Here is a 12,992-nt window from a genome sequence, read left to right as displayed (position 1 = left end):
TTGCCGCCAACTGGGATTGAACGTGTAACCTTTAGATAACCAACTCGTGCCTCAGACCGCTCGACCATGAAAATAGTTTACAAAAGGATAAAAAAACACGTTATTTAAATCATTGAATGGCACTATATAAAAAAATTTTTTTTTTACCTGTTAATTTAAAATTGGAAATTCATAATTAAATAATAATCTCAAATTATCGTTTAATATTGAAATTTGTCAAAAAAAACTCATTTAAATTGTAAATTTGTAGTTTATAAGAGTAATGCTTTAATTACACCACAAATAACTTGTCTAAAGATAAAGACTCTACAATCGGTTATTCTCTAAACCTCTTCTCTAGTCTAAACCAAATTTAAGATTACCTACACCTATATCAAATAAAGATAAATAAAATATTGATCATGGTTTCGTGATGATTTCATTTATTTCATGCACCAAAATGATAATTTTATAATTTATATTCAATTGAAAATAGAAACTAGAACTTATAAGTCAAGTGACAAGAACTTTAGACAGCAGCACCAGAGCCAGAGGTTCCGGGGCGAGGATCGTCATCAATGGTGACAAGAGGCACAACACCTTCAGCCAAAGAGGTTCAGGCAAAAAGGCTGTAGATGTTCTTGATGCTTAAAGGCTTGTCCTCACCTTAATCAGCTTCAATTTCATCAGTGGAATTGAGCAGATACTTCCGGATTTTGACACGATCATAGTTTTGTTGAATGTAGAGCAGTTTTTCAACTTGCTCAGGTTAAAGCTTGGTCCGCTTGTATGACAAAATATTGCCACCTAAACTGAAAACTCGTTATGATGGAGCGGATAATGCTGGAATGCAGAGCCACTTCCTGGCAGCCTGAGCAAGCAATGAAAATTTTGTCTGGTTCTCTTTCCAATATTTCAGGACATCGGGTCCACTTTCAGGCATCTTTGTGTACATTTCCCATTCAGTTACTACGGAGGACTGTGTTGGAGGTTCAGCAGGTCCAGCAGAGGCCATTTCTTCATCTTTCATTTTTTCATCTTTCATTTTCAATTTCATTTTTTCATTTTTCATTTTCATTTTCAGCAATGGCCATTTCTTCATCTTTCATTTCTTCATCTTTCAAGTCAAAGTAAGGGTCATCCTCGGGGGTCAACAAATCCTTGTGCTGTACATCGGTAGATATGTCTTGGATTGATTCTGAGCATCATACGCTTGATTAAATTTACCAAGGTTCTTCAATGGTTTTCCTTGTATAAGGGGTTCAGGAGGTTTGCCACTGCATTGAAAATGTTGTGTGCACCACAACTTGGAAAATATTTCTCAAAGTTCTTTTGTAACTTTTGGTGAAACATTTCGGCTGTTGGAGAAAGAGTTTTTTCGTCAATTTTTTCTTTTATACGGTAATTATGCCGTAAAGGTGTGGAATCACTATATGGATGCAAACTTGTTTGTCAGCTGAAAAGCTTTCAGAGTTTTTATAGATTCTTTTGAGAATTGGAAGGATTTCGTTATACAGGTTGAACTCCTCCTCACTTGGGACTGACTTTGCAATCTTCCTTCCTACGTTATTTCCTGGATTGTCACGAATTGAACTCAAAATCGGCCGCATTCTCATGATGCTTTCCAGCATCATGTAAACAGAATTCCAACGAGTCTGCACAGGTGCAATGATTTTGACAACCTTAAGTGATGCTTTTTCTTGAGTACTGATGTCACTGTCCTCCATCATTGATTTGTACTAAAAAAAGGATCAAAATATTGTACATACTACATAATATCTAATACAACCTGAAAAAAACGTAATGTGTTACCTGCAAGTTACTTTTATATATTGAAAAAAAAATTCTAAAGGATGGCATAGTTTGTTTGTAAATGTTTTTTTTTGTATTATTAGAATTTATTTTAGATCAAATCTTGTAATTGCCACAAAAGTTTAGCATTTGCATAAAAAATCGTACATATGAATAGAAAGGAATCTTGTTGTGGTTCATGTGCTTTAAACAAATACCTTCCAGATAGATACTTTTTCAACCTTTATACTGTGGAGGTGGAGCATCAGCATATATTCTAAATTTAGTTTTCTGAATTTACTCAATAAATAGAAATTTGACCGTACCATTGTGTTCAGATTTCAAAAATGAGATATATGTATAAATTTAATTAAATTTAAATTTATGGATATCTTTTAAAGAAAAAATAATGACCCAAACTTAGTTTTTTTTAACATACATAATTTAAAAAATTGACTCAGTAATAAGACTCTAGTGTGCAAAGTAAACCCAGAGGTAGGTCATAAAAATAAGGTGAAGTAAGAATTTTTTTTAAATATAAATTCAGATAGATGAGAGAAAATTGATGAATTGGTAAGGGGGCATTTCTTTGGCACCTGACAGTTGTTGTGCATAATAGGGGATGGGGTTGTGAGGCTGGTTGGGGTGAGGAGGATTGGAAATTTACACAAAGAAATTTCGCTAAAGGAGAAATAAATAGATCCGCCCCTGATATATATATATATATATATATATATATATATATATATATATATATATATATATATATATATATATATATATATATATATATATATTATTGCTCTCTATAAATAATCTATTATTGCTCTGTTCTTTTAGATCATTGAGCACTCTGTTTGTAGAATTCACTAACATAATTTATATATATATATATATATATATATATATATATATATATATATATACATTTATACATTTATATATATATATATATATATATATATATATATATACATTCATACATTTATATATATATATATATATATATGTGTGTGTGTGTGTGTGTGTGTATATGTGTTTGTGTGTGTATACATACATATATATGTATATATATATATATATATATATATATATATATATATATATATATATATATATATATATATATCTATATATATATATATATATATATATATATATATATATACATATATATATATATATACACAAATATGTATAAATATATATATATATATACCCATACATATTGTGTATATATATATATATATATATATATATATATATATATATATATATATATATATATGTATATATATATGTAAATTATTTTAGTGTATTTTACAAATAGAGCGCTCAATGTTCTTAAAGAACAGAGCAATAATAAATTAGTAAATAACACTTATCTAACTTTTTTCTTCTACTTGAAGTTTCACCATTGCTGGATCATCAGGAAGAATCACAGTTTTCTTTATATTTCTTAATCTAACAATAGTTTTAAAATCAACTCTTGTAGTACCTGGAAAAGTATCTGCACTCTTAAATGCTCTACTGGCTGTGTTACCTGTGTTTAAGGAACCATAGCCATGCTTTGGCATATCGACAATAAGGCTTGACACCCTTCTAAACCGATTCTAAATTTCATTTTTTGTTCAATAACAGAAAGCTTATGCTCTTTTTATCTTGCCTGTTATTTTTTATTTTTCATTTTATATTCTAAGTGTAGAACATACTTAAACAATCTAATCTAACATTGTAAAGTAGATATTCCCATTTTAAGACACTTTTCATTAGAAGTAAACATTCTAAATTTTAGTAGATTGTTCATCTCACTTGGCTTTGCAAAACAAATATTGCACAATTACGATGAGTTCGAAGCCAAGACAGCATTTACTGATATGCCATCAAGCATTGTTAAGTCAACAACATTTTTAGTTTTTACAAAACCATGCTTTGCATTAGTAAATATTTACTCGAGGTCTATATTTTAGATCTAGATCTAACATATAGTCCTCGAAATTTTCAATTTGTTTTTAAGACTTATTTCTTCTTCTGCAATGAGTTCACTTGTTTCTTTTTGGTGTTGTAGTTGAAGACTTCTACTGAAATGAGGGCTGTATGGTTTTGAATTATTCCAGATGTTTATATTCCCAATTCTAAACTTCAAAGAAACTATTGCAGTTTAAAATACTGATTGTTCATTTTGCATTCCAGAAATTAGATCAGTATCATCAAATCTTTGATTGTAAATACTTTGTAAAGATGCCCCATCCATGCCACATTTAAAATTAAATACTCCATTTGTCACAGTTTCATATAAATTCTGAATCCTCTGCAGAGGATTTGCAAAAGTAGATTGTTAACAAGATCTGGTTAACAATCTACTTTTAATTTTAGGATTTTAATTTTTTAATGGGAGATCAATGTCACCATTTTGCATCAGAAATGAGTTTCAAATAACCTGATATTGTGAATCACTCTAACCACAATGAATTTTAAGTGACAAAGCTTGATCTGTAGACATCATAATAGACTGATGTTTATCACTTTTTTTTGTTTTGCTTGTTTGAATAAAATGGTACTATGAAAAATGTGAAGCAAACTTTTACAAATTAATGCCCTTCCTACCTTAAACTAGCATAACTGGAACTTAAACAGAGCATAACTTAAAATAAAAAAATAACTTAGGAGGAGCTTTTAATATAAACAAGACCTTAGAAGAAAATAACTTAAAATAATAGGACTGAGTATTTTTACTATGAGAGTATCACAATGAAGATTACCATAGAAGGTTTAAAAACTCCTCCTACCTTCTTTGTTACTCTTTTTAGTGATACCCTCATGGTAAAAATACTCAATCCTGTTATTTTAAGTTATTTTCTTCTAAGGTCTTGTTTATATTAAAAGCTCCTCCTAAGTTTAAGGTCTTGTTATATTAAGTCCTCCTCCTAACCACATTGAAGAGGAGATCTTATATTTGAATTTTTTTCCTCCTTTTTAATTTGCCTTCACCATGGCTAAAGACCCTCACATGCTTTACAGATCTTTTTTTGAGTTTAAATAAGATTAGTATAAAAGAATTGCTTAAAATTCACTTTTATTTAAAAAAAAGTTGGAAAACAGCTTTGTCCACTTTTTCACAATTTAGACTCACAGCGTGATAAACGTCCCTTATTTAAAATAGGTCTTTTTTGCATTCATTTACACTATCGTAAGAAAATTTATGCCATATAGTAGCACAAAACATCATTCAATTAAATGTAAAATAATGATGTTATTATCTTTTGTGGGGCAATTGGAAATTGATTGCAACGCTTTAAAGAGATCCTCCAATATTCTCCAAGTTTTCTAGGAAATATTTCCAAGTTTTCTAGAAAAAAAAATTTTATTGCACAAAAAAAAAACTCGATCACAGCTGTTTATTGCGTAAAATAGAGGTAAAAGTTGTTGCTTAGAGCCTAAACAAGATTTTACAAGATCATGCTGTGAAATAAAGCGTTGGTTCTCGCCAGTACAAAATCCATAAATCTTCTGTAGCTTGAGAAAAATGTCCTAAGCCTAACAGTGCATTCAGCAACTGCTATATAAGTTGACATCTGATATTCATTAACTCCCCCAATAATCAAACATTTAACTATGGGTTTATCTTGTATAAGTGGACTGTGCAAGTATAAGTGGGCTGTGCAAACTTTGTATAAGTGGACTGTGCAAGTTTAGCTAAGGATTACTATTGCTGATCAAAAGTAAGTTTGACCTTTATTTAAAAAATCAACAGCTGTCTTGATCACGGGAGAAACCCCGAATGATCAATTACTTTGACAACATTAATTTGTGATATATATATATATATATATATATATATATATATATATATATATATATATATATATATATATATATATATATATATATATATATATATATATATATGTATATATATATATATACATCTTTGAATAACTATATAAACATGTAATATGCATAAGATGATCTTAGCTTTTTAGAAACTTGAATCAGATCTTAAAAATCTTACTAAAGTAGAAATTTCAAGATCAGATCCAACTTCCTCTGATATTTAATGCTGGAGTAATGATATTCCTGTTTCATGAAAAAAGTCTTCGGTTGTTGGAAAACTTGGATTGTGGTCTATATTATATAAAGCAGCAGCTTTATATAATAAAAGCTTAAAAGCCTAAAGTGCATTTGGATGTACCTAGTGCAATTATATTTTTAATTTTTTTTGTTTATTTATTAACTAATTAACAATTAAGATTAGTGTAATTGTAAGATACATTTGAGTAACAAGAATCAATGATCGTATAGATGCGAGTAAGATGCGAGACGTATTTGTTTATCAAGAATATTATGATATTATTGTTTTCGCTTGAGTCATGCAATTCAGAAGAATTAATATTTTAATTCAAATCATAGAGACCATAACTAAAGAAAAGTTTAAAATTTGTATTTATTTATTTTTATTTTCTTTGAGTCTCCGCGTTCTTTATCTTGATTCTTTATTTTTTTTTTGAATGATTTCTTTGCATGTAATTTTTCTTATTGATATTTTTGTAAATATTATATTAAATATTGTAATAAAGAACAAAACAAAAAAAAACAAAAAAAAAAGTTTATTATCAAGTGAGTTTTTGCGAGTTTTCGTATGAATTATTATGCCTACATAAATCGCTGTGGGACTTTTTCGAGGATTTTTGAATCGTGGTTTCTTTATTGAATTTGATGAATGCGTTCCATACTGTTGTGAATTATTAACTAAATAATTGTAAAAGTTGTTTTTTCTAAACTTCAAATATATTCAGTACTTGTATTCCATTGTAAAACGGTGTCAACTAATAAAACAAGTTTCCTCTTGTAAAAATCTTGTAGAGAATGGTAGTCGTAACTTTGATTATCATGTCAACAGCACAAAGCTTACCTAACAAAGTACTACCTATGAAGATGTTGGCGCACTTTTTTACACGTTTTTCTAGCTCAAATGTTGAATCCTGATGAAGTGCATCGTCAGAGCTCTCACAGAAAAAATATTTCAAAATAGTTTCACAAACTGTTCTTAAAGAAGCCATATTAATTCGTAGCTGATTTATTGAACAAAAATTGTGTTCAACACCATCATCTTTTTTCTTGTACTCTAGTTGGTTTTAGTAGTACTTGTTTTTCAGCCCTTTTTTATTTTATATTGCTAAATTTGTTATTACACAACATATGAAGCTTTCATCAAGCTAATGATGAATAATGAATAAGCAATCCATTAAAATATTTCTATATTTATTATCAAGTAATATTGTAATTGATGACTCGCCCAGGCTTTAATGCAGGTTTAATGCTTTTACCCTCAACAGTGCAAAGTTTGCACCAATTGACTGCAGTAAAACGAAATTTTATGATTACCATTTGAGGACTTATACAATTAATGGTAATTATAGCTTTTTGAAGTTAGGTTTTGAAAATTTTTTTCATAACATTTCTTAGGAATCTATAGATCAATGAAATACAGTTAATTTATACATCATTTATTATCATTTGATTGAAAAAAATCATTAAAAAAGTACTTTTATAGTTTTCTGTGAAAGTTGAAACTTTGATAGAAAATCAATTTCTATCAAAGTTAAAATTCTTTGATAGTGATAAATTAAAATAAATAAGAGTGCTGGGTTTGACGATATTAATGTTAATTTTCTAAAAGCTGCTTTTGATGTTGATAAATTACCTCTTTTTTATCTTCAATCTTTCAATAACATCTAGTATTTTTCCTTGTCTATTAAATATAGTCCGTGTATACAAAAATGGTGGCATTATATTTTCCTGGTGATGATTCTATACCATCTAACTGCTGATCTAGATTATGTATAACAGACTGTATAATTATTATAAAAAAAATTATTTAGAAAACAGTTTGGCTTTTGAAAATGGCATTCAACTCATCATGCAATACCTGATTTAGCCAGTTAAGTTCTGGACGGGTGTGCTAACAACAATCATACTCTCGGCTTGTTCATCGACTTGTCAAAAACTTTTGACACTATTGATCATAAAGTCCTCCACATTTAAGAAACATATGGAGTAATAAAAAGCAACCTAAACTGCCTACAAAATTACCTTAAAAATTGAAAACAAGGAGTATCTTATAAATCAACATGTACAAAGTTGCAAGCAATAAATTATGGAGTTCCTCATGGGTCTATTCTTGGACTCTTACTGTTTCTGATTTATGTAGATGATATCAACCTATCTTCAAACACGTTTAATTTTTTTTTTACTAATATTCATTATAATCATTCCAATATAAAAGCAATTTTCTCTACAGTAAGTTGTGAGTTGGAAAAGCTTAATGACTGATTCAAATCAAACAAAGTATACTTTATTTCATCTCAAATCTAAATTCGATAACTTGCTCTGCAACAGGCTCAGCTAACTATATATAACAATATAGTAAATAAAGTTGCATTACCTGAAATTCTAGAAATAATATTTAATGAACACCCTAATTGGAAAAATCGTATTACGCAAATTGAAAATAAAATTTTTAAAACTGTAGACATTATGCATAAAGCAAAACACCTGCTAAAGTGAAAAATCTTTAATAGATTTATATTACCTTTTTTATCTATAGTTACATAAACTGATGTAATATTGCTTAGCTAAGTACTTGTCCTTAAGCAGCATTAAAAACAACATTGCTTTAAAAGCTTAAAAACAACAGCATTAAAAACATGCTTAAAAACAACAGCATTAAAAACAACATTGAAAACAACATTAAAAACAACATTAAAAACAACTTAAAAACAACTTAAAAACAATAGCATTAAAAACAACAGCTTTAAAAACATTGCTTAAAAACAACAGCATTAAAAACAACATTGCTTAGCTAAGTACTTGTCCTTAAACAGCATTAAAAAATCAGTGCGGTTCATATTTATAACTTCAACCAAAAATCAAGATCTCGCATTTAAATAAATGAACATTACTAAATTATTCAACTGCTTAGTATCTAACTTGATTAATATTTCATTTGTAATACAGTCTGGATTCATTTCATTAATTGCTTTGAAATTTTAGATAAATGACGTTGCAAAATTATAACCTCATTTCAGTTTTTTTTACAAAATTTGATGATGTGTTGTATCTTAACTTGATTTTGATGTTAATACTTTGTTTAATTGTCGAAATTCGGAATGACCTCAAATATTCAATTTGGCATACTTTCCAAACGTTATCTGAGATCTGCAAGAGACATTTTCTTGCAAACATGCACTATTGCCTTTTTTTAATTCATCGACATTTGAATATTGTTTACCTTCTGCATAAACACGGCTTGCAAAGATGGCTCATATGTTGTTGATGGATTTTAAATTGGCTAAGAGCGCTGGCCATTCCAACCATTGAATTTTCTTGCTGGTGAACCATAGGATATTTGACTTTGCTCTATAAATTGGAGCATTATCTTGCTAGAAAACAAAGTTTGTGATTCCAAATTTTCGTGATATATTCTTCAAATGACCATTCAGCTAATATCCTTATTTCGATATACAACAAATTTCCTTCACCAATTAATTTAGTAGTAATAAACCCAATTGTTCTTTTTACAAAATAACCAAACGCCCCCCAATTCATTACTTTTTGCTTCCCATAGCTCTTCTTTTTGAATATATTTTCTTTTTTCTAATGTCACACCAGTAAAAATTAAAGCCATCTGGACCATCAAGATTGAACTTTTTTTGTCAGATCACACATTTTTTTGCCATTCATTTTTCCAACTCATGTGCCATTTATTTTTTCAAGTCACGTCCTTGGCCAATTAAAGGCAAATGTGTTTGTGCACTTTAGCTAGTACTAGAAATTAGCGGTTTTTTTCATACCTGAGAATGCCTGACTTGTTAATTTTGCAATTCACCGTTTATCTTAGGCATTTCAATCCCAAATTAGTGCCAAATTATCCAGTGTTGACTGTGTGGTTACTAGCGTTGTGCACAATTCGTCACAGTTGGCGAGCTGTAAGCATCAGTCTTTTACCACTTCGATGCTTTGTGGAATATAATTATATTATATTTTAATAATTCGTTGGATCATTTACCAAATTATTGATCTAATGTGGTGAGTGTCTTACCCTGCAAGCTATTGTTCTGTTTGATAAATGCAATGACCTGTAGGCCACAATCTTGCATTTTGACTTTATTTGTTCCAAAACGTGTTATTATGTTTAAATATCAAAATGAAATGCCTCCGAAATCCTTTAATAACCAATTTTCAAAAATTAATCATAAATACTTAACGAGGTGCTCTATCCATAACTTTAATTTACGTAATTCAACTGTTAAAAATCCAATTACTCAATTTTATATGGAGGACCTCGCCTGTGTTTTCTTGATATAAAATATTAAAAGTATAGCTTCAATAAATTATTTTTAAAATATTGTTAAACAGTATTTACTTAATTTAACAGACACAAACATATTTTTGTATTTTTAAGTTAAAAAAAAAATTCATTTTATATTTTTAATTTTATCTACTTGTTTATTCTATTGTAGCAATTAATCGTATTTTATTGTAACTATTTATTAACTTGTTTTGTAAAATGAGTAGAGGTGTCCCGAATAAGCTATCCGGCCAGATATCGGGGTTGGATAAGAGTATTATTCGATATCCGATATCTGGCCGGATAGCAACTTGGTTTTTTATATGCCAAATATTTTATGTTAATGTCATTTGAAAATTGAAAGAAATCTAAAAATGTTATATTTTTAAACAATCTAAAAAAATATTATTCGGGACACCCTTCATAAATTAGTACTTATAAATTTATATAATGAGAAAATTGTAAAAACACTTTACGCTTATTATTGGGACTTGACGACAAGACATCTGTCTTCAAAATTAACCTTGATAGAGGTTAATATTTTGATAGAGATTAATTTTCTATTAAAGATGAAACCTTGATAGAGGTTCATTTTTAATAGAGACTAATTTTCTATTAAAGATGAAACCTTGATGGAGGTTAATTTTTTTAGAGATTAATTTTTTATCAAAGATGAAACCTTGATAGAGGTTAATTTTTTTGATAGAGATTAATTTTCTATTAAAGATGAAACCTTGATAGAGGTTAATTTTTTTGATAGGGATTAATTTTCTATTAAAGATGAAATTTTGATAGAGGTTATTTTTTTGATAAAGATAAATTTTCTATCAAAAATGAAACTTTGATAGTGAATAATTTTTTAATAGAGAATAATTTTCTACTAATGATGAAACTTTGATAGAGAATTAAAAATTGCTCGAGTTTGTACCTGCCAGTATCCGCATACTTAAGCGCCAATTGTTTTTGAAATATTGAGGAATTTTTAGACAAATAAAAAAGTGTTTTAATAAAAATGAAATACTTATTCTTATTTGTTTCGAAAACAAATAAACTACTTAAAGCCGTAAAAAACTAAAACTAAATTGTTTTAGTGTTGTTCATAAAAGTAAAAAAGTTATTTTTTATATTTGCTTCAAGTGTTTAATGGTTTTAATTTTTATAATAAATTAAAGAAACAATTACTCTGAAGTGGGTTTTTGTTGTTCCACTGGTTAATGGATTAATGTTTTTGTTGTCCCACATCATAACGGCAGAGGTCAGAGGTGGATCCAGATTACACACTATTTACAAATTTTTTATTAAAAATTATTCTACACATTACCATTATTAAATTATATTACACATTGTACAATTTATATTTATATTATAACACAAAAAAACTCAAATTATAATAAAATATTTTTATACTATAATATGCAATTTTAAATTATATAAAGAGATATTTAGAGACGAAATTCTAATGCCCCATTTGTTAAAATAAAAAATAAAAAATAAATAAAATCTCTATTTTATTGAATCTAATTTTACTAATATAATAATCACAAAGTAGCATTTTAATTTAAAGAATATTACCACAAAGTTGATGTTGTTGGTGTCACAAACAACGCTATATTTGAACCCAACTTAAAAATACAATGTATTCCAATACTTGCTTTATACCAAACAACGTTTTATAAGGATACATGGCAACAAAAATAGCCGGGTTTTTTTACCAGTGACAAAAAATATGTACTATGCTTTTTAATTTTTATGTGTCAAATTTAAAAAGTTTTTTTTTCATATTTTATGTTTATTTTAAGGCTAAAGTAATTTAATTATAATTACTCGTGGCAAACTTATCACTGAGTTTTTTTATTTCTCAGTTAGTACGCATACAAGGGCCAACGTCGGAAGCGCTGGGCGATTTTTTTAACTACGCGCTAACGTCGAATGAACGTCGGAATACATCTATTTTAGATTGCATATAGTATGTTACAGATTTTTAATATTGAAATAGTTTTCGGCCATTTTTTAATGTTTTTTTATTTTATTTTAGCGCAATTTTTAAAAGAAAATTTTATTGCTATGAGTTTATAATCAAATTAAAATTAGTTTATAGACCATAACTCGTGCATTCTTTGATAAATGTATATTTATGTACATATTACTTAACTTGTTTTGAACAGCTGCCGTGCAAATGAATAAGTGCCTTGAAGTGTTGGAACTCTCTTCCTGTTGAAACTAAAAAATATTTTCTAAAAGTGCAAATAGAAATGCCTTCATAACTCATGTAAAAAAGTTTATCCTCAATAAAAATAATCAATGAACTATCATTTATGCAATCACCCCCTAGTTATTTTCTATAACTAAATTTTTAATAAAATAAAAGTATAAAGCTCATAAAATAAAAATATAAAACTCTAAAAATAAAACATAAAAAGTATATAAATATTCATTTAGTCTCAATCAAATAACCTTATTTTCATCATCTTGTTAGGTTTATATGGCTCTAAATTTTGTAACATTGTTATTAAACCATGTAACATGTAATAAATAAAAAAATAAACACTAAACTATTTTCTACGCAATTGCACCCGCTTAGTTCTTTTTAAAAATTTTCTTTTTATTTTACTTTAATGCATATTAAATATTTCAATTGATTTTATTATTTTCCTTCTAATATATTGTGCTTAAAAATTTCTGGTACATAACAATACTTTCCTATGACTTCTACTTTTTCAACTTTTTTTTCCAAGTTAGCGATTACGACTCAACGAAAAATATTTGACGTTTAACAAAAAACACTAATTGATGCTAAAAACATAATCTCTTTCCAGCCATATATAGAAAGTACTATGACTTACTAAATGGCTTCACTTAAATATTATCCATA

Source organism: Hydra vulgaris, chromosome 03, assembly GCF_038396675.1.
Source record: "Hydra vulgaris chromosome 03, alternate assembly HydraT2T_AEP".
In the NCBI taxonomy this organism is placed as follows: Eukaryota; Metazoa; Cnidaria; class Hydrozoa; order Anthoathecata; family Hydridae; genus Hydra; species Hydra vulgaris.
Note: the sequence above shows the minus strand (reverse complement) of the source record.